This window comes from Elephas maximus, chromosome 16 (genome assembly GCF_024166365.1).
Source record: "Elephas maximus indicus isolate mEleMax1 chromosome 16, mEleMax1 primary haplotype, whole genome shotgun sequence".
NCBI lineage: Eukaryota > Metazoa > Chordata > Mammalia > Proboscidea > Elephantidae > Elephas > Elephas maximus.
In genome coordinates this window covers 81801420-81824610 of record NC_064834.1, presented here as the reverse complement: position 1 = coordinate 81824610, position 23191 = coordinate 81801420, and the positions used below count along the sequence as shown (strand labels likewise).

The 23191-nt window shown below is 45.0% G+C and overlaps 1 protein-coding gene across 21 annotated transcripts in view; it reads right to left on the bottom strand.

The window, feature by feature from the left end:
- JAKMIP3 (Janus kinase and microtubule interacting protein 3) overlaps positions 1–23191 on the bottom strand; it is a 116325-nt gene that overhangs the window by 68112 nt on the left and 25022 nt on the right. For 15 of the 21 annotated variants that reach the window (XR_007513466.1, XR_007513467.1, XM_049855484.1 and 12 more), the window contains exon 1: positions 7075–7385. The exons of the other annotated variants lie outside the window; for them this stretch is intronic. The gene's annotated coding sequence lies outside the window, so the exon portion shown is untranslated. Of the gene's footprint in view, positions 1–7074; positions 7386–23191 lie in introns of those variants that run through there. 21 annotated transcript variants of the gene reach the window in all.

Sequence of the window (23191 nt, the reverse complement as noted above, 5' to 3'; positions counted from 1 at the left end):
GGAGTCCCTGGGCCATACAAAGGGTTAAGTGCCAGGCTACTTGCCGAAAGGTTGGCAGTTCAAAGCCACCCAGAGGTGCCTTGGAAGACAGGCCTGGTGATCTGCTTCTGAAAGATCACAGCCTGGAAAACTCTATGGAAGAGTTCTTCTCTGCACACATGGGGTGGCCAAGAGTTGGCATTGACTTGACGGCAGCTAAAGACGGCAACAAGCCCATCTCAGGACATGGTATATTGAAGGCTGTGTCTCCCCCTCACCCCAGGCTCTCTCCTCTTTACTGTCATGCACACCCTCGCAAGTCCCAAGGTCTTCAGTTTCCCGGTGTCCACTCAGCTCAAAGGACAGTGTCAGGAACGGTCTGTGCTGGGGGATGGGGAAGCTGCAGGGTAGGGGGACTGAGAGAAGCACTGCTCACACATCTGACTCTGTGGAGGCCCTCGGCACATGGGGTACAGGGAGTGGGAGACACACAACACTATGATGCAGGGCCGAGGCGGGGCCGAGGCGTGGGGTGCAGGGACCGGGCGGGGCCCATACAGATGAGCACCACTGAACACCCTGAATGGCACCGCTGTCATGCTCGGAGTCAGCATGCTGGCGCCGGGCCTCTTAGAGATTTGCTGAATTGCATCTGACCCTCCCATAAAAGGGTCACGGGCCTGTTTGTTCAGGAAAACCTGAGTGTGGTGGAGCAAAGTGTTTGCATTCAGCACCTTCTGAGTTCCTCCTCTGAACCTGAGTGTTGCTCCCCCCGAGGGACTCATCTGCTGAGGCGGCCTGCATCTCTCATCTTTGCCTTGGTAGTCATTAAATTAACAGCTCAGATTGCCCACCTCTAGGTTCAGGGTCTCCGAGGAGGTAATAAATTCCACTTGCTGAAGACCCATCTTCACGGCGCCTGCAGCTCGGGCCTGGGTTTATGTGAGAGGCTTAAAGACTGGAAGCGATATTACCACTGATGAATGTCACTGGTAAACCCGCTGCTCACAGGCAGCAGCGTCACTGTGAATGGGGGAGCTGCCCCTCTCCTGGGGTTCCCCATTTACTGAATGTGAAGCCCTGGCTTGGCTCTGGTGCCCCCGTATAAGATGAGGAACCACAAAAGCCAGTGAAAACTGTAACCGTCTGTGGTGTGATTATTTTTGTGTGGCCTTTCTAGCCATGGTCTTGTAACTCCCACCCAGGTGACTGGGCAGGACTATGTGATAGGGTAATTGTGACCCACGAAGGGGACTGGTCTGTTTTGCCTTAAAAGAGAGCCAATTCCAGAGCAGAGAGGAAGAGCCCACCACTGCCAAGGAAGGAGAGATCCAGCAGCAGAGACCCAGCAGCAGGAGAGGGGGCGGTGGGCTTTCCGAATTTTGGGCAGAGGCTGAGGACCAGGGAGAGGCGTGCCTGTGATCACAGGTGGGGAGAGGCTGTCCTGATGACAAGCGTGTATCCTGAGTGTTCCTGAGCCTGAATTGTAACTGGTACTTCCCTTATAATAAACCCCATAACCATGATTATGGTCTTTGAATTCTGTGTGACTGTTGTAATGAATTACTGAACCCAGCAAAGAAGTAGAAAGTGCTGTGTGAGGGATACTTGGTGTCAGAATTGGTAAATATGGCAGAAAGAGGAGGCTTGTCTGGCTTCCACCTCATGGGAGTCAGCCTTGTGCTGTTGATCTTGGTTCTCCTTCCCCTCTGTGGGGTTGGAGGAGGTCAGACATTGCTCCCAAATCGTTTTTACATGGTCTAACAGCTGTCACACGCAGCCCCCTGTAACTCATGAGCACCCCGGGCTGGAAAAGGTCTTGTGTGACTTTGGTGCCTTTATAAAAAACTAAAAAAAAACATATATATATATATATATATATGTTTTTTTTTTGACGTTGTTCCCAGGTTCCATGCTTTATCTGTGGAGAAGAAAGGCTGGCCTCACAAAGGCTTCTGGTTCTTGTCATCTCTGTAAAAATCCAATGTGGCAGCAGAAGGGGGTGGGGGCAGGCAACCCAGGAGGGGCAGCGGCACCCCTGATAGATGGGAGGCCCCCCTGGACCTGTGGAACATGGGATGGCGCCCCTGCGGGCCACAGTGTGACAAAGGCCATCCTGTGCGGCTCTGCCCAGACTGGAATGTAGAGGGAGGGGAGGACAGGGTGTGGGCTGTGGCTGAGCCTTAGGGCAGGACACACAGGCCATCGCCTCCAGGTGCCTGGGGAAGCCAAGTCCCCTCTCCAGAGAGCCTGGTGGCTGAGCTGTTGCAGAGAGGAGAGGCTGCAGAGGGAGGAGCTGTGAGGAGCTGTGGCCTCACAGCTGACTCCTGGCTTTTCTCCAGAGCAGACCAGGTTCAGTCTCCAGCTGATCCCCGCATAGACATACCTCTCCCACTGAAAATTCATTTTCTTGGAAAACACAAATACCACTACTTAGACAGTGGAATCAACTGGCTACCCATGTCTGGGTGCAAATTTTGTCCATCAGAGAATCGGATCCACCGTGAAAAGGGAAGCATGCTGGATTCAGCTCTGTAGACTAGGAATGATGACTCACAGTGGGCGTTTCCAGGTTTACAGTAACAATGCAACTCGACTAAAATCAATGTAAAGATCGTGTGCATGATCCCAAATCACTTTTCAGAACGACACATGCCCAAGTTTTTGACAGCCACTTGAATTGTTGTGAGATGAAGTAGCGTCAAGCATCTTTATCACCCACTGTACCAGCCACCAGGCCTGTTGTAGAAGGCAGTGCCTTGGCTGGCTCCAGGGGTAGTGGGGGAGGGTAGTGTCATCTCACCCAGGAGCCATGTGGCTGCCTGGAGCCCCCTCCTCTCCTCGGGGACCACCATGCCACACCAGGGCATCGTGTGGTCAGTAGAAGCCCCTCTTCCAGAGCCCGATTCCCAGTACTTCCCTGACATCAACCATTTTAAAATTAAAGCTCTTCTTTAATTTTTACAGTATTCCTTTTTCTTGTTGAGATTCTACCAACTCCACAGAATAATGTAATACATACTGCCCCCAGTGTAAGATTTTTTGGGGGGGGGGAGCTGGAAGCCTTTACCTGATCACCGGATCACATCTTTAAAACACAAAACGTACACACATGGAAATTTAATTTTTTTCCTGTGGCCTTCAGTCTCTGAAGTTATAAAAATGTCTTCTAGGTTGACTTATCATTACAACTACTACAGCTACCCAGTTGGTTCAAATAGCACCAATAAACTACAAATCCTGATAAATTATTAAATATGAAAGTGCTGTGTCATTGGAAATGCATCCTGAGGAGGCAGGTGGGCGGGTGGTCCAAGTGCCCTGATCGAGGCTTTCCTGCTCCCTGGGATGGGGCCTGGAGGTCCTGCGCTGGGGTGAAGCACCATGGTAGAAGTTGGGGGGCGTGGGAGGGGCGGCAAAAGGAGAGGCAAGGACGGAAAGCTGGCGAACCTCAGGACGGGCTCAGCAACCTACCTATGGGGCGACCCACACCCCTTACTCCTGGGAGGCAGCCAGAGCAACCCCAGCAGTTGGCAGACTGCAGTTGGCGCCCGCTCGTGTACTCCATTGCAAAGCCTGGGTAACCGGCCTCAGGACAAGTTTCATACACTGCACACAAAAAGGGCCCAGAATGCAGGAGCCCAGAGCAGAAAATGAAAACCTGCTGTCTGCCGAGATCTCACAGACCAAGCACGTCTGGCACCGTGGCTGGTGGAGGACAGCCAGGCCTTGCGAGGAGGCACACCCCCACAGCTGGGTTCTCCCACTTCCTGGGGAAGACCCCAGAAAGTCACAGGGCGTCAAGAGTTTCTAAAAGCCCAGAAGGACAGATCCCAGTATCAAGAGTTAAGAGCAGCAGGAAGAAGAGAATGTTCTGGAAAAGCCATCAGCAGAATCCCCTGTGGCTCCACTCCACAGGAGCAGGACTGATCTCCATGTGGGAAAGAAGGAGCTGGTCTGTAAGTAATGTCCACTCCTGTGAGCCCTGAGGGTCAACGAGCGCAATCAAAGGCACCTGAGAACCTCTGTCAGATCCTGGAGCAATACCAGCCAAACCCTTTAAGGGGCCTTTGCCTGGTTCAGCCCCAGAAACTTTGGCCAGGGAAGATGCCTCCATCTGGCACAGATGGACACGCCAGTTCTCATGTTCTCTTGGCCCTGACTCATTCCTTTTACCGCCTAAATACAGAAAATTGTTTCCTATTTTCAAACCCACATACAGCTTCCCTCTCTAAAGCCCCACAGCCACTGAACTGACACGCAGGGTTTCAAGGCCTGACATTTGGGGTGTGTTTCTGCATGTGTTTTGATTCCCTGGCCTGACTGAGCACGGTGACTGTGGACTTCTGAGGGGTCACCTCGAAGCTCATGTGGACCCCTCAGGAGCCTCGGCTGAGGGTGGGACCCCAGCCTCCAAGCCAGCAGTCCAGGCTTGAGGCCAAGATCAGAGCAACCCAGGTGGGGGCAGGTCCTAATTCAGGAAGACAGCCTGGGAACCAATGAGATTCAAGGTCATTTCTACCCAACTGCTGGGCCAGATGAAACAGAAAGTAGCCAATCAAAACAAATAAGTGGATAGACAGATATATAGATAGGTAGGTAGGTAGATGATTGATAAAAAGGAAGGAAAAGAGGGAGGAATGGGGAAGGAAGAAAGAAAGATGGATGGAAGATTGATAAAAAAAAGAAACAAAGATCGACGATGAATGGATGGATGGACGGATCGAAGCAGTCCTCTGTAGTCTCCTTCCTGAAGATTATTTAAAAAAAAAAAAAAAAGCCCAAACCCATTGCTATTGAGTCAATTCCGACTCATAATGACCCTGTAGGATGGAGTAGAATTGCCCCATGGAGTTTCCAAGGCTGTAATCTTTACAGAAGCAGACTGCCATATCTTTCTCCCCCGGAGTGACTGCTGGGTTCAAACAGCAGACCTTTCAGTTAGCAGCTGAGCACTTAACCACTGTACCACCAGGGTTCGCTCCCTAAATCTCCTAGAAGTTCAGCTGAAGTCTGGGTGAGGATCTATCCACTTCAAAGGGAATTCTGTGTTTTATTACTGAAAAACAAACATCAGGCATGTAGTTTTGCACATATACTCACTCTAGTTAACAAGACACCATGTGGCCTCGATTAAGGCTGCCCTGCGACTGCTGAGATGTGTGATTCTCTGTGCCCTACATGTCAGGAAGGGTCAGACCCACTGAGACTCCTCAGAAATCCAAACAGAAGTGCTCAGTAATTCCAACACTAACCCTAAAACCCGTATGGAAATGCAAAGGGCCAAGGATGACTAAGGCAATATTGAAGGTGAAGAAGGAAGCGGAGGTCTTACGCTCCCAGATAGCAGCACCTTTCACAAGGAGCTGTAGTACAGACCGGGCTACCAGGACAAGGGCAGGCAATGGTCAGAGGCACAGCCTGGGGCATTCAGAACGGATAGCACATTACAGTCACCTGATTACGACAGACTGACACTGCAGTGCACTGGTCTTTTTAATAAATGGTGTTAACTGGACACCCTCAAGGAAACATATATTTTGCCTCCTACCTCACACTATAGACAAAAAATCATTTGCTAACAAAACACAGACACAAATGTGAGAGGTAAAACAATAATCTTTTAGAAAAGATTAGGAGGTCTTCATGGCTTTGATTCTTGATTGAGAAATGGCAAAGATTTCTTAAACAGGACCCAGAAAGCACTACCAAAAAGGAAAGACGTGACAGATTTGTTACAACTTCTTTAGTGAAAGGAGACCACTAAGAACGTGCGAAGGCAAACCACGGAATCAGAAGATATCGGGAACACACATGTCTTAGAAAGGACTTGTGTCCAGAATATATTAAGAACTCTTACAAATCAGTAAGAAAAAGACAACCCAGTAGGAAAATGGGCTCCAGGTTTGAATAAGCCCTTCGCCAAAGAGGGTACCCTAATGGCCACCAACACGTGGCAGGAGGCTCCATTTTACTAGGTGTTAAAGCCACAGTGAGAAACCACTGAACACCCACCAGAGTATTCTGGCTAGAATTAAAACCACGAACAATCCTAAGTCTGGGCACGGATGTGGAACCACTAGAACACTTGTGTAAATTTGAACCACCACTTTGGAAAGCCCTTTGGCAGTATCCACTATAGCTGAACACACGTATAGCTATGGCACAGCAATTTCACTCCTAGGTACATCCAACAGAAATGTGCACACAGATTCACAAAAGACACGTGCAAGGATGTTCACAGCGGCGCCATGGCAACAACCCCAAACAGGAAATGATCCACTTGACTGAGGTTTCTCTTGATTTGGGGTCACACTTTCCTGCTTCTGCACATGTCTCTTAATTCTAGTATTGCGTGCCGGGCACGTGCTTGCTGATGGTGTGATTCATTGTAGGGTGTCTTCTTCTACAGAACATTGCCTTTTGTTCTGGCAGACAGATTTCTGAACTTGTCTGTTGTCCTGAAGGCTTGGCTTTATTTTCTGCTCCCTCTCTCTTCCCCTCCTTCTTCTCCCCATCCTCCTCCTTCTTCTCTTTTCACAACCCTTAAAAAATGTAAAAACTATCCTTAGCCCACAGGCTGTACAAAAATAGGTGGCAGTCCAATGTGGCCTGTGCGCCTGTAGTTTGCCAAGCCCTCCTCCTGAGGACAGTCCTTACCACTATGGCATGGCTGTCTGGGGTCCCAGGCTAGAGCCCAAGGTGTGCAGCCAGGTCTCTGCCCTGGGGGGCCAGGGCAGCAGCACTCCCACTGCTGGACCATCTGAAGCTGTGAGCCCTGCAGCAGGTGGTCTCTCTGGGTCTCCAGGGTCTGCCCAGATGGAGCCCAGCCACAGCCAAGGGCCCATTGTGAATCCCCATTCGGACTGCCAGGGCTCCCCCTCCACACGCCCCCGCCCTCGTCCAGGCCCCATGAACTCCTGCAGCCCCCACAGTGTGGACTCCCACCCCTGCCTCTGCAGCCCCACCTGGGCAGAAAAGCTGCAGGCCAGCTGGTCAGTGCGCCTGTGGGGGCCACCACGCACCCTGTGGAGCCACCTCCTCACTGGGTACCATCCCAGCACTGCCTGCTGGTCAGTGCCGCAAACAACTCACCACTCACGCCCCACTGTCGGCAGTTTCCAGGTGTTGATGGCAGAACAAGCTCAGCTCCGGTTACTCCATCTCTCCTGGGAGACCTGCTGTTCACAGACAGCCTCTGGGCACCAGTGTTTTGTAAACACGATGTGGGGGAATGCTATATAACCAAAAAATGAAACCTGACTCATAGTGACCCAAGAGGACAGAGCAGAACTGCCCCACGGGATTTCCAAGGAGCACCTGGTGGATTCGAAATGGCGGTTGGTAATGAGTACCCTCTGTCTAAAGTAGCAAGAAAAGACATCTGTGTCCCGTTAAAAGCTCTGTCTGCTTATAACACACTGGGTTGTAGGGGGTGGGGGGAGGTCCTTATCGAAGTTGGGAAATCAGAGCTGGAAGTGTGTAGCCAGGACGGGCAGTTCCAGCGTGTCCTGAAGAGCCTCGGCCACGTCAGTGGGGGTGGGGAGGGTGGCGATGCCTGAGTCTACAGGCGTTTCACTCTGGAAATAGCTCCTTAGATGCTTGCTCAGGGTGGCATCTATCAACATCTGATGAATGGCAGACTTCCTCCGGGGGTGCCAGGTGGTCTTTATACTACAAAGTTCCACGTATTTCATGGGTTGGGGATGGACGGGGCTTGCAATGTGTATGCTGCGCTCGGCTCTGAGAATTACTAAGAGCCAACACTCCAAACACAAAACACAGCCAGGAAGACCCGCTGCCCCCAGCTATGGCCGGTGGCTCAGGAAGTTCTGCTTTCTGCTCGCGTCTGGAGGTTGTAAACTGAACTGCAGTTTGCCTTGAAGGTCTGGGGACTTCCCACCATTGATGTGGACTGACATTTTCAGATTTTACTCAACAGAGTTTGTGTTTGATTTTCACTTGTCTTGCTTAACCAGTATACATTTTTTAATTATTGGTTGAAAATAAACTTACAGTTACAAAATGCTTTTATTTGTGAAATTTTGTGGAAAATTAAGTTGCTATAAATCTGAAACTTTTAGTTCCCTGCCATTTTATCCACAGGAACAGTATATTTTGAAGAGTATTTTTTTTAATAAAAGATTTCTTAGAAATACAACTGTACTATCACAGCAAAATGCACTGCATTGATTTAGGGAAGAGGCCAGTGGTCAGGCTGTAGGTACTCGGTGAACACTCAGGGGACACCAGGGAAGCTCAGTGTGGCCGGCAGAATAATGCCCCCCCCATACTGTCTATGCCCCGGAACCTGTGTGCATCTTACCTTACGTGACAAAAGGGACTTTACAGATGTGATTAAGGTTAAGGACCTGGAGATGACCCTGAGTTGTCTGGGTGGGCCCAGTCTGATCACAGGAGTCCTTGAATGCTGAGAACCTGTCCTAGGTGGGGGCAGAACCCCATGATACAAGAAAGACTTGGTCCAAGGTTGTTGGCTTTGAAGACGGAAGAAGACAGCCCCAAGCCAAGGACTGACACAGCCTCTAGAAGCTCAGAGTGGCCTTCAGCTGTTACACAGCAAGAAAGGAGGACTTCAGTCCTGTGGCCACAGGGACTGACATCTGCTAACAACTCAAGTGAGCAAGAATGCAGGTTCCCTTAAGTGAGCGAGGACTCAGCTTCCCCTAAGTGAGCGAGGACACGGGCCTCCACAAGAGCCTCCAGAAAGGGGTGTAACCCTGCCAACACTTTGATTTTAGCCCATCCGAGGCGTGTAACTACGGAACTGTAATGTAAATTTGACTTGTTTGAAGCCCCTAAATCTGTGGTAATTTGCTGTGGCAGCAATAGGAAGCTAACACACATCAGGGCCAGAAGCCAGGCTGCAGCTACAGCTGTCCACTTTCAGGTGGTGCAGCTTCATCTGTAAACTGGGCCTGAGCTTTCTCTTCCTACATCAGTGGTCACAGGGAACACTGCATGAAGCCCTGGGTGCAGGCTGGGAGAGGGAAGGTAACGCAGCTTGAGTAGGGGCTCTGGGAACTTGGGCCACTGCCTCCTGCTACTTAGTTTTTCCTTCAGGGCCTGTTCAAACGGCAAATTTTATTCCTAACAGAAAAACAATTTCTCTAGTCTAAATAATGTAATTTTACCAAATTAAAAAAAAAAAATCACATCGATGGCTAGATGACTGAAAAAGATCACAGAATCCAGAAATAGGCCCTGTATTAGACACAGCAAAACCTGCGAAAGCCAGAGCCTGTGTAACTCGGTATAATGGATTGAATTGTGTCCCCCTAAAATGTGTCAACTTGGTCAAGCCATGACTCCCAGTATTGTGTAACTGTCCACAATTTCGTGATCTGAGGTGTTTGTCCTACATGTTGTGAATCCTAACCTCTATGATGCTAGTGAGGCAGGATTACAGGAAGTTATGTTAGCAAGGCAGGACTCAATCTACAAGATTAGGTTATATCTTGAGTCAATCTCTTTTGAGATATAAAAGAGAGAATCAGGTAGACAGGAGAGGGACCTCAATACCACCAAGCAAGAAGAGCCAGAAGCAGAGCTCATCTTTTGGACCCAGGTTCCTATGCTGAGAGGCTCCTAGAACACGGGAAGACTGATGACAAGGACCTTCCTCCAAAACTGACAGAGAGAGAAAGCCTTCCCTTGGGGCTGGCACCCTGTATTTGGACTTCTAGCCTCCTAGACTATGAGAGAATAAATTTCTGTTTGTTAAAGCCATCCACTTGTGGTACTTCTGTTACAGTTGCCCTAGATGACTAAGACAGGTGGAAACCCGTCAGAGGAAAACTCATGTATTTTCCACTAAAAGGAGAGGGGTAGAAAAGTGGTGGCTGCGACCTGAAAAGGCGGAAAACTTGTGAGATCCAGAAAAACAAGGCAGTTTCAACTCTCATAGGTTTCACTGTATAAGAATATAATACATTACATCCAATGGGAAAGAGGAAAATATTATTCATGAATATTGGGGCAGTTTGTTGACTAATTATGAAAGAAAAATAAAACTATGGAAATACTGGCTTTCTACCATAAAATTTTAAATGGATTAAAGAGAATTAAGGGTGAAAAATCAAAGCATTAAAACTACTGGGAAAAAAGCAGAAACGAGCACTTATCAAATCTCTGGAGGGAGAGGCTTTTCTAGGCTTAAAGAAAATAAACAGAATTCTCAAAAGGCAAGATGAATAGATTGAACCACATTAAAATTTCACATAACTTTATTATAGATATGGGAATCAATCATGACTTGAAAAACAAGTTGAAACAATATTGGCAGTAAATACAACAAAAAGTGCTTTTATTTCATTAAGAGATTGCAAAACAATCATAAAAATAGGAAGATCTCACTAGATAAATGAGTGTGATGGTTAAGATTGTGTGTCAGCTTGGCCGGGCCATGATTCTCAGTGTTTTGGCAGTTGTATAATGTTGTGATCACTTCCCTGGTGAGATATGATATGTGGTCATTCCCATGACGGGATCTGCTGTGAATAGTCAGTCAATCAGTTGAAAGGGAGTTCCCTTGGGCGTGTGGACTGCATCTGAATAGAGGTGCACATTCTGGCAAGGCTCATGGGCTTTTACTCACTCTGGATCCTACAGCTGGCTCCTCTTCCTCTGACCTCTGATTCTTGGGACTTGAGCTAGCAGCTTACCAGCAGTCTTGCCTGCCAATCTTGGGAGTCACTGACGTTCACAGCCTATGAGCAAGAGCCTTGCTCTCTGACCTGCTGATCTTGGGTTTGGCAGGCCTTGCAGCTATATGAATCAGGAGAAGCCTCTATCTTGATCCATGGACTTAAGACATTCCAGCTTCTACAATCGTGTGAGCCATTTCCTTGATGTACATATATTTATATGCTCTACTGGTTTTGCTTCTCTAGAGAACCCAGCCTAAGACAATGGGTAACTATCAAAATGGATAATTTTTTAAAAAAGGAAATAAAAATGATTAAAAATCCTACAAAGGAACCTCCTCTGCTTTGGTATTTGTTATTAGATGCCATTGGGTTAGCTCCAATTCATAGTGATCCTGTGCACAACTGAACGAAATATTGCCCAGTCCTGTGCCCATTGTTGCAGCCACTGTGTCAATCCATCTCCTTGAAGGTCTTCTTCCTTTTCACTGACACTCAACTTTACCACGCATGATGTCCTTCTCCAGGGGACTGGTCACTTCTAATTACATGTCCAAAGTACATGAGACAAAGTCTCGCCATCTTTGCTTCTAAGGAGCATTCTGGCTGTACTTCTTCCAAGACAGATTTGTTTGCTCTTCTGGAAGTCCAGGGTATATTTAATATTCTTCACCAACACCATAATTCAAAGGTATCAATGCTCCTTCAGTCTTCCTTATTCATTGTCCAGCTTTCACATGCATATGAGGTGACTGAAAACACTATGGCTTGGGTCAGGAGCACCTTAGCCTTAAAGTGACATCTTTGCCTTTTAACACTTTAAAGAGGTCTTTTGCAGCAGCTTGCAATATGTCATTTGATTTCTTGACTGCTGCTTCCATGGGTATTGACTGTGGATCCAAGTCAAATGAAATCCTTAACAACGTCAAACTCTTCTCCATTTATCATGATGTTGCTTATTGGTCCATTTGTGAGGATTTTTGTTGTCTTTACGTTGAGGTGCAATCTATACTGAATGCTGTGGTCTTTGATCTTCATTAGTAAGTGCTTCAAAGTCCTCTTCACTTTCAGCAAGCAAGGTTGTGTCATCTGCATATTGCAGATTGTTAATGAGTCTTCCTCCAATCCTAATTCCCCATTCCTCTTCATAAAGTCCATCTTCTCTGATTATCTGCTCAGCATACAGATTGAATAAGCGTGGTGAAAGGATACAACCCTGACACACACCTTTCCTGATTTTAAACCACACTTTTCTGTTTGAACGACTGCCTCTTGATCTATGTACAGGTTCCTCGTGAGCACAATTAAGTGTTCTGGAATTCCCATTCTTCACAATGTTATCCATAATTTGTTATGATCCACACAGTTGAATGCCTTTGCATAGTCAATAAAACACAGGTAAACATCTTTCTGGTATTCTTTCCTTTCAGCCAAGGTCCATCTGACATTAGCAGTGATATCCCTTGTTCCATGCCCTCTTCTGAATTCAGCTTGAACTTCTGGCAATTCCCTGTTGACGTATTGCTACAACCACTTTTGAATGATCTTAAGCAAAATTTTATTTCTGTGTGATATTAATGATATTGTTTGACAATTTCCACGTTCTGTTGGATCCGCTGGATCACCTTTCTTTGGAATGGGCACAAATATGGATCTCTTCCATTTGGGTGGCTAGGCAGCTGCCTTCTAAACTTCTTGACATAGACAAATGAGTACTTCCAGTATTGCATACATTTGTTAAAATATCTCAGTTGGTATTCCGACAATTCCCAGAGTCTTGTGTTTTGCCAATGCCTTCAGTGCAGTTTGGACTTCCTCCGTCAATACCATCGCTTCTTGGTCATATATCACCTCCTGAAATGGCTGAAAGCCGACTTTGTGTATTCCTTCCATCTTTTGTTGCTTTTTGTGTCGTTCAATATTTTGCCCATAGTATCCTTCAGTATTGCAACTAGGAGCTTGAACTTTTTTCTTTAGTTCTTTCAGCTTAAGAAATTCCAAACATGTCTTCCTTTTTGGTTTTCTAACGCCAGGTCTTTGCACATTTTATTACAATACTTTACCTTGTCTTCTTAAGCTGCCCTTTGATATCTTCTGTTCAGCTTTTACTTCTTCATTTCTTCCATGTACTTTATCTACTTTATGTTCAAGAGCAAGTTTCAGAATCTCTTTTGATATTCATTTTGGTCATTTCTTTCCTTTCTTTTTAATGACATCTTGCTTTCTTCATGTATGATGTCCTTCATGTCATCCCACAACTTGTCTGGTCATTAGTGTTCAGTGCATCAAATCTATCCTTGAAATGGTCTCTAAATTCAAGTGGGATACACTCAAGGTTGTACTTTGGCTCTCGTGGACTTGTTTTAACTTTTTTCAGCTTCAACTTGAACTTGCATGTGAACAATTGATGGTCTCTTACATAGGCAGCCCCTGGCCTTGTTCTGACTGATGGTATTCTGCTTCTCCATCATCTCTTTCCTCTGATGTAGTCGATTTGATTCCTGTGTGATCCACCTGGCAAGGTTCATATGTATAGTTGCTGCTTATGTTGCTGAAAAAAGGTACTTGCAATGAAGAAGTTGTTGGTCTTGCTAAATTCTATCATGCAATCTCCAGCATTGTTTCTACGACCAAGGGCATATTTTCCAAGTATTGATCCTTCTTCTGTGTTTCCAAATTTTGCATTCCAAACATCAGTAATTACCAAGGCATCTTGATTGCATGTTTGATCAATTTTAGACTGCAGAAGTTGGTAAAAATCTTCAATTTCTTCACCTTTGGCATGAGTGGTTGGTACATAAATTTGAATAATAATTGTATTAACTGTTCTTCCTTGTAGGTGTATGGATATTATTTTATCACTGACACGGCTGTACTTTAGAATAGATTTGGAAATGTTCTTTTAGATGATGAATGTGACATCATTCCTCTACATTTTGCCATGCCTAGCATAATAAAACATATGATTGTACTATTCAAAATGGTCAGTACCAGTCCATTTAAGCTCACTCCCAAAAAACACCGTTGCTGTCAAGTTGATTTTGACTTACAGGAACTCGATCAGACAGAGTAGAACTGCCCCATAGGGTTTCCAGGGAGCAGCTGGTGGATTCAAACTGCTGACCCTTTGGTTAGCAGCCGAGCTCTTAACCATTGCACTACCAGGGCTCCCAATACCTGGAATATCAATCTTTACCTGTTCCATTTCATTTTTGACAACTTCCAATTTTCCTAGATTCATACTTTGTACATTCCATGTTCTAATTATTAATGGATGTTTGCAGCTGTTTCTTCTCATTTTGAGTCGTGCCACATCAGCAAATGAAGGTCTTGAAATCTTTACTCCATCCACATCATTAAGGTCGACTCTACTTTGAGGTGGCAGCTCTTCTTCAGTTATATTTTGAGTGCCTTTCAATGTGAGGGGCTCAACTTCTGGCACTGTATCAGACAACGTCCCACTGCTATGCATAAGGTTTTCACTGGCCATTTTTTTAGAAGTATGCCACCAGACCTTTTTCCTAGTCTGTCTTAGTCTGGAAGCTCGGCTAAAACCTGTCCACCATGGGTGACCCTGCTGGTTGTTGAAACATCGGTGGCATCACAGCAACACGCAAGCCACCACAGTACGACACTCTGATTTTTTTATCTGCTTAGGATGTAAAAAATCCCAAGAGAATATCACTTCCATCCCGAAAATGAGAAAAAACCACATAATCTAAAAACTCATAACTTTTCTTGAACCCCTGAAAGAGTTGAAGTCACAGGTCACCAAGGGAACTGAATTCCCAAAAATGACAAGCCCTTTGAGGAGAGACAGGCTACCTGAACGACTTGGCCTTTGCCAGAGCACAACAGAAAAAGGGGCCTGTGATAGAGCTGGTTAAGAGGAAATCAGCTAAAATGGCAACAAATTCCTAAGGGTCAAGTTTGGGCTAGCGTAGCAGGAATAACTGGGGGTCCCAGAGACAAGCTCCTCTCCAGGAAGCTCCACCAGGGCCTCACAAGAAGTACTGAGAGCAGGACAGAAGACCGGAGGAGCCCTTCTGGCAGTTGTCAGCTGCCACTGGAGACAGGCATAAAGCACTCCCCTCTTCCCAGAGCCCTCCTTTCACACAAAGCAAAAGCCTTTAGCCACTGGAAGAGAAGGAAAAGTAAAATCCCTCTTTTCTTCCTGCCCCAGGAACCAGACAAAGATCTACCACTTTAGAGAAATAACAGAACCAAAACCATCTGTCCCTGGGGTAGAAAAAAAAAAATTATTTTTTTTGAGGACAGGAAAATGTCTTGGACTCAGGCTCCCGCATCAAGAGGAAGCAGAGGTTGGCTACTGACAGAAGGGTGGAAAACTCCCTCCCACCCCAGACCAGAAACAGAGACAAAGCAGAGTGTGGCTGCTATTGGGAGGAGGAGCAGGGATGCTGAGAAGCCCCTCTGCCCCAAGTTTAGGCACTCACCTTGACTAAATCTAAGGTGGGACCAGGAGAATAAAGGTTCCCCCTTTCCCAGTAACAAGCTAGCACTGAGTAAGAAGCAACAGTAGTCTATCACTGGACAAGGACCAGGAGTGTAGAAAGGCGCCTCTTCTTTGGCACAGGTGTGCAGGGACTATTGAAAGCTGAGGGTGGGACAGGGACACGGAAAAAGGCCCTCCAGGAAGGACACTAAACACAGCTAATGGGAGCCTCCAACTGGAAGAATCTGAAACTTGTGATTCGCTGAGGGTAATCACAGCAACACAAAGAAACCCTAACCCAGTTCAACTACTACCTAGATTGACTCAAACCCACACGTTAAGAGTAAAACAGATGTGCCCATTTCTGGGTATAACTATTTACCACAACTGCTACTGTTTGACACACAATTTCTGATATTCAGTAAAAATTATAAGATGCTGAAAAAAAAAAAAAGCAAGAAAAGCAACCCATAAAATAAAGCAATCAACAGAACTAGATTCCAAAATAATCAGTTGTTGGAACTATCCTAGCGACCCTATAGGACAGAGTAGAACTGCCCATAGGGTTTCCAAGGAGCGGCTGGTAGATTTGAACTGCTGATTTTTTGGTTAGTAGCCAAATGCTTAACCACTGTGCCATCAGACAGAAACTTCCAAATAACTACGATTAATATGTTTAAGGAAAAGTGGACAGCGTGTATGAAAAGATGGATATTACAGCTGAAAAACAGAAACTATAAGAAAGACGTAGAAATGCTGGAAATAATAAAGAAGATGTCAGAGATGAAGAATTCCTTTGAATGGCTCATCAGTAGACTTGACACAGCTGAGGAAAGGCTCAGTAAACCTGGAGATGGGTCAATTGAAATTATCCAAAATGAGACACACGGACACACAGAATATCTAAAATGGCTGGGCAATATTAAGTAACCTAACATTTGTGCAACGGGAGTCCCACAAGTAAAAACAGAGCGAACAGGGAGAAAAATATATGAAGAAATAAAAGGAAGAATTTTTGAAATTAGTGAAACACAAAAAAAACACAGAGATCCTCAAACAGAAAGAAAGAAAAGAAAAAAAAAAAAAACAACTTACATATCATAGTTAAGCTTCTGAAAACCAAAACTAAAGGAAAGGCATGAAAGCAACCAGAGGAGAGGAGTTGGCACATAGCATTCAAAGAAACAGCCAAGAATTACAGAAAACTTCTCATCAGAAAAGGAGCCCTGGTGTGGCAACAGTTAAGCGAAGGGTTGTCAGTTCAAGCTCACCCAGTGGTTCCACGAAAGACCTGGTGATCTGCTTTCATAGGATTATAGCTAAGAAAACCCTATAGGGCAGTTCTGCTCTGTCACATGGGGTCACTATCGGTAAAAAATCAACTCAACGGCACTCAACAAAAACAACATCATCTCATCAGAAACTATGCAAGTTATAAGACAATGGAGTGGTATCTTTAAAGTGTTGGGCTGGTGGGGGCGGGGGGACAGTGGGAAGAGGCTGTCTAGCCAGAAGTCTGTACTCAACAAAAATATCTTTCAAAAATGGGGGTGTCTGGAAACGTGATACACTGATGTCAGGAATGTAAGATAGTATAACCACTTTGGAAAACACTTTGTCAGTTTCTTCCAAAGTTCAGCATGCACCCACCACATGATCCAGTCCAGGTATGTACCCAAGAGAAGTGACAGCAGGTGTCCATACCAAGACTTGAATATCAACGTTCATAGTAGCTTTAATTGTAATAGCAAAAAACTGGAAATAACCCCCAAATCCGTCAGCCTGTGAATGGATAAGCAAACCAGAGTGTGTCCATACAATGAAACACTACTTAGCAAGAAAGGGGAAAAAAGAATTAACTATTGATATATGCAACAATATGGATAAATCTTAAAATAATTCTGCTTTGTGAAAGAAGCCAGGCCAAAACCAAAAAGCACGTACTGTTTGATTCTATTTATGTGCAATTCTAGAAAATGCAAAATAATTTATAGTGACAGAAGGCTGATCAGTGGTTGCCTGTGATGTAGTGGGGTTGTTGGGGGGAACGAAGAACTACAAAGAGAAATGAGAGAAGTTTTGGAAATGATGGATATGTTCACTATCTGGATTGTTGTGGTGGTTTTGCCTATACACACATATGTCAAAATTTATCACATTGTACCATTAAAAAGAAAGCTTTTAAAACACTCATTCGGAAATATGTTAAACCGGTTACTTTTGGTCATCTCTAATGAGAAAGGCCAACTGATACGGTTTTTTTGGAAAACAACACAATAATAGCTATCAAAAGTCTTCAAAGTGCTCCTAACTTTTACCCTAGAAATTCCGTATCTAGAATTCTATTCCAAAGAGGCAATTCTAAATACAGAGAAAACTTTATGCTCAGAGGTGTTCCATGCAATAGCGTTTACAGTGGTGAAAAGCTAGAAACAGCCTAAATAGTTACAAATTAACTAAGTTTCTGCACAATGAAATACAGTGCAACTGTAAAGTGATGCTTAATAAGATTTATTCTAAAATGTAAAATGAGCATCTCATATAAAAGGGAGGAAAGCAGAAAACAAAACTGTAATTGATAGAATGATCTTAACGATGTAAAAAAAAAAACAGAAAAAATGAAAAGAAAAAAATTCTAAAATTTAAAAAATTTATTTTGTGGGTATTGGGAAAATGTGATTGTTTTTATCTTTTCTTTTTTAGAAATTTTCTATAATGAGAATGTATCAGTTTATGAAAGAATAAAAACTATTCTAATAAGAAAACACATCTGATGGTATTCTCAGCACTCTGAATAACCATCGAGTGCCTCCTGTGCCCAGTGCCCAGGAACGATCCTGAGAGGCTGAGAGGGCTGGGAACGTACGTGGACGCCGGGCTGCCTGATGACTGGACCGCCTGATGTGCAGATGGAAGCTGTGCATCTAGTGCCTGTGTTCCTGAGCCCCAGGCCTGTCCATCAGAGAAGACCTGTCTCTTCTTCCTTCCCTGGGTTTGCTCCAGCAAACATTCCCATTGCACCGCCATCTTGCTATGACCCACACCATGATGTGATCTTTGGCATCGTTAGCATGGGACTTTGGAGGCTATTTTAAAAGCTGTGACGATTAATCTCTTCTTAAATCAAACAAACATCCCTGAAAACATGGAAAGGTGGGTGCTGGATTCCCCTCTCCTTTAAACTTACAGAGGGAGAAAAAAGAAGTAAGTGAAAAGGCCTCCTAGGAGCAATCCAGATCTGCTCCACATGGCAACGGTGATCCGTTATCAGTGATGTGAAGAATTTTGAAAGCGGTGGAGTGATTAAAGAGCACTTTTAAAAGGTGACAACACTGTTTAGACAGAGCGGCAAGTTGGGTAGAGACATCCATGACAGTTGGTGTGTGAACCGTCACAGGGAGGGACACTAGGAACAGCACCTTCATCACCGCTTCTATGCGCCATCGGCTACTTGCCTGACGCTGTGTTACCTTCCAAGGCACTAGGGAGCCCGCAGAACTCTCTGTTTGTGTCAGACCCTACTGAAGCTGGGACTGCGACACCTCTACTCCCATGGGGCCTGACACAATGTCCACACGTAGGAGATGCTCAGTGGAAACTTCCTGGATGGATAAATAGTAGCTATGGGCTCGGTAAACTCCTGGTGGCGCAGTGGTAAGAGGTTGGCTGCTAATCAAAACACTGTCAGTTCAAATCCATCAGCTGTTCCTTGGAAACCCCATGGGGCAGTTCTACTCTGTCCTGTAGGGTTGCTCTGAGTCGGAACTGACTTGATGGCAACAGGTTTTTTTTTTTTTTTTTTTTGTATGGGCTCAGTAAAGAACCCAGGGCTACCAACCTTTCCAAACCAATGTCGCCACCAGTCTTTACAGTTGTCCCTTGGTATCCCCAGGCGGTCGGTTACAGGACGCTCCCCCCCGCCACCTTGGATACCAAAATCCGCAGATGCTCAAGTCCCTTATACAAAATAATGCACCGTGTGTGTATAACCTAAGCACATCCTCCTGTATACTTTAAACCATCTCTAGATTACCTGTAATATCTAACATGATGTAAACCCAAACCCAGTGCCCTGGAGTCGATTCCGACTCATAGCGACCCTATAGGATGGAGTAGAACTGCCCCATTGAGTTTCCAACGAGCGCCTGGCAGATTCAAACTGCCGACCCTTTGGTTAGCAGTGATGTAAATGCTATGAAAACAGCTGTTTCATCCCAGTTGGAGACTTGCTCTGGAAGGTATCATTTCTCTTCTGAGTGTCTCGAGCTCTTCTGGGAATGCTGACGCTGCCTGGGCCTCTGGGATGCTAATTCTCCCATGATCTTGAAGTTCTGGAGGCTGCAGCGCTTTCCAGAGCTAACCAGCCATCCTTAAGGGCCTGAAACTCCTTCCTCTTGCTCTCCTCAACCCCCTCACACTTAGCCTTTGAGGGATTGCTTTGGCCACTTAGTTGCTTTTTAGGAACCTTTTTTTTTTTTTCACGGAAACAAAGGGAGTACACAACCCAAGAAATGAACAAATGAGACACGAGGCAAACAACGCTCAACCAACCAGTGCTGGAGAGAGACTCAGATCTGTGAGATGGTGGGAGGCTACAGCAGGGAATACCTACACATCTTGTCATTCACGTGGATTCCTTGTGATGCTCAGCACGCAGCAGTTCAAGTTTTGCTTTTTGGAACTTTGATTTTTTTTTTCCTGAATATTTTCTATTCGTGGTTGGTTGAATCAGTGGATGTGGAACCTGCAGATACAGAGCACCAACTGTAATTCTCTTTTCTAAATTCCACTGGAAGATCCTCCTGGCCTCATATTTTATCTTCTTCCTGATCTAAAATCACAGTCACAGCACAAGCTATCAAGTAGTACACCCCTGCCAATTTTGCTTTCTAATAAAACTCTGGAATTGGTGCGCCAGCTGGCACAACAAATTTGAGGTGAACATCAGATTCAAAAATGTAAAGCCATTTCAACAATTCCTTTGAAACCCATACATCTATGGCCAATTGATTCTCAACAAGGATGCCAAGCCTATTCAACAGTGAAAGAACGGTCTCTTCAACAAATGGTGCTGGAACAACTGGATCTCTACATGCAAAGAATGAAGTTGAACCCTTACCTCACACCATACATGAAAATTAACTCAAAATTGATCAATGACCTAAACATAAGAACTAAAACCATAAAATCTTTAGAAGAAAACATAGGGGTAAAGTTTCAAGACCTTGTTTTTGACAATGGATTCTTAGATATGACACCAAAAGTATGAGCAACAAAAGAAAAAACAGAGAAATTGAACTTCATCAAAATGAAAAATTTTTGTGCACTGAAGGACTTTATGAAGAAAGTGAAGAGACAACCTACAGAATAGGATAAAATATTTGGGGACCATATATCTGTTTAGTGTTTAATATCTAGAATATACTAGAACTCCTATAACTCAACAGCCAAAAGCCAAACAACGCAATTTAAAAAATGTGCAAAAGACTTGAACAAACATTTCTCCAAAGAAGATATACAAATGACCAACAAGCACACGAAAACATGCTCAATATTATTAATCATTAGAGAAATGCAAAACTACTTCACACCCACTAGGATGGCTATTATCAGAAAAACAGAAAATAACAAGCATCTTGGAGGATGTGCGGAAATTGGAACCCTCATGGACCGTTGGTGGAAATATAAAATGATGTAGCCACTATAGAAAAGTTTGGAGGTTCCCTGAAAAGTTAAACATAGAATTCCCATATGACCCAGCAATTCCACTCCTAGGTATGTACCCAAAAGAACTGAAAGCAGGGATGTAAACATGTATACCAAGGTTCACTGCAGCATTATTCACAATAGCCAAAGGATGAAACAAGCAGAGTGTCCATCAACAGACGAATGAATAAACAAAATGTGGTCCATCCATACAATGGAATATTATTCAGCCATAAAGAGAAATGAAATTGATACATGCTTTTTTTTTTTTTATGACATGGGAGGACCTTGAAAACATGATGCTGAGTGAAATAAGCCAGACACAAAAGGACACATATTGTACGACCCCACTCAACGTGCAATATTTAGAATTGGCAAATGCACAGAGACCAAAGTTTATTAGTAGTTACCAGGGGCAGATGGGAAGGGAAAATGGGGAGTTATTCTGAAGGGACATTGAATTTCTGTCTGGGGTGACAGAAGACTCGTGATGGTTGCACAACTTGGTGAATACAATGTCACTAAATAACACACTTGAAAATGGTTAAAATGGCAAACTTTTTGTTATCTATATTTTACCACAATAAAATGAAAAAATTTAATTTAATTCAAAAATTCTTTTGAGATTTAGAAATAATACACACTTTTTAAGTCTTCCTGTTTTGAGTTCATTACAAAAATGCATGAGCCTACTAAGAAGGTGGTCTGAGGTTCCTAAGTGCAGACATGGCAGAATTTAATGTTCTTCCTGTTCTGATCCCTCCCTCATCATCATCAAGTTAATTCTAGATCTCAGCTTAACAGTAAACAACAGACATAGTGAATTTGGGAATACGCGTTCCCGGTGGCATAACACTGCCACAACATTCCTTTTGTGATCGAGCCGTAGCCTCTGGCTCATCAACCTTCCCACCTGGAGGCTGCTCATCCCTCAGCCACCCCACCACTGACCTCTCCACAGGCAGAAAGACCTCGGTGGTTCTTCAAAGTCGAAGTAATGCTATTGCCACCACAAAAGGCAGAGTTCTAGGAAAATCAGCCACTCAGAGAGAATTCCATTACACTCATGGCACACGGAGAACACCACTCAGAATAGGATTCTCCTCACCTAGAATCAAATATCTGATCAGTCCAGCTCTCCCTCTAGCCTCAAAATCAACAGCATGCTAATCACAAAGGTGACCTGAATCTACAACATCTCTTGATCTTGAATCCTGAAACCCAGCATTCACTACCTTTCCCCTTGACTAAACCCTTTATCCTAAGCTGAATAGAATCATATGAGAATTCCTTTCACTAGGCTTGGATTCTGGCTTCACTTTGAGGTCATGCTTTTCTTGAAACCAATTTTCTGTGTCACTAATGAGGTTTCCTATGGCAGCTGTTATGGGTTGAATTGTGTCCCTCAAAAAGATGTGTTGAAGTCCTAACTCCTGGCACCTGTGAAGGTGACTTTGTTTGGAAATACAGTCTTTGAAGATGTTATCAGTTAAATAAATATGAGGTCATACTGGAGTAAGGTGGGCCCCAGTCCAACATGAGTGGTGTCCTTATAAAAGAGGAAAAGAGGCACAGAGAGACAGACACACAGGGAAGACGGCGATGTGAAGGTGGAGGCAGAGATGGGAGTGATGCAGCCACATGCCAAGGAATGGCTGGGGCCACCAGAAGCTGAAAGAGGCATAGAAGGATCCTCCCCTAGAGCCTTCTGAGGGAGTATAGCCCTGCTGACACCTTGATTTCAGACTTCTGACCTCTAGAACTGTGAGAGAATAAATTTCTGTTCTAATAAGCCACCCAATTTGTGGTACTTTGTTACGACAACCCCAGGAAGTCAATACAACACCCCTTCAGCTGTGCCTCCTTGGAAAATGACAACCACAAGTATGTTCTGGTGTCATTTCCTGAAATGTCATGAAGTGCTTACAAAGGCCTTCAAGAGGGACGCCCAATGAAAACAAACATGGTCGCTACCCTCAACGCAGTCCTGTACTCAGTAAATAAGACCCAGTTTGCAGCAATGCCTTGAGTAGACCCCTCTGCAGGGGGAGCAGACCTCGGCAGCACCCAGCTCCCAGATGCAGGAAGAGAGGTGTCTCTTGGTGGGGGCTGTGGCTCCTGGGGCCCATCTCACAGCTGCCTAGAGCTCAACTTGGGGTGCTGAACTGAAAGAGCCATGCTTTGAGACAAGACCCACGTGCGCAAGAGGCTCAGGCAGGAGGGCAGGGTGGCAGACATGGCTTTGTCAAGAAGACATGTTGTCTCTGCAGCCCATGTTCTGTACTTTCTCATCCTGCACGAAGTGGGCTGCCACAGGGTAAAAAAAAAAAAAAAAATTTTTATGGATGGAAAATGACATCTCCACCCACCCCACAGCTGGCTG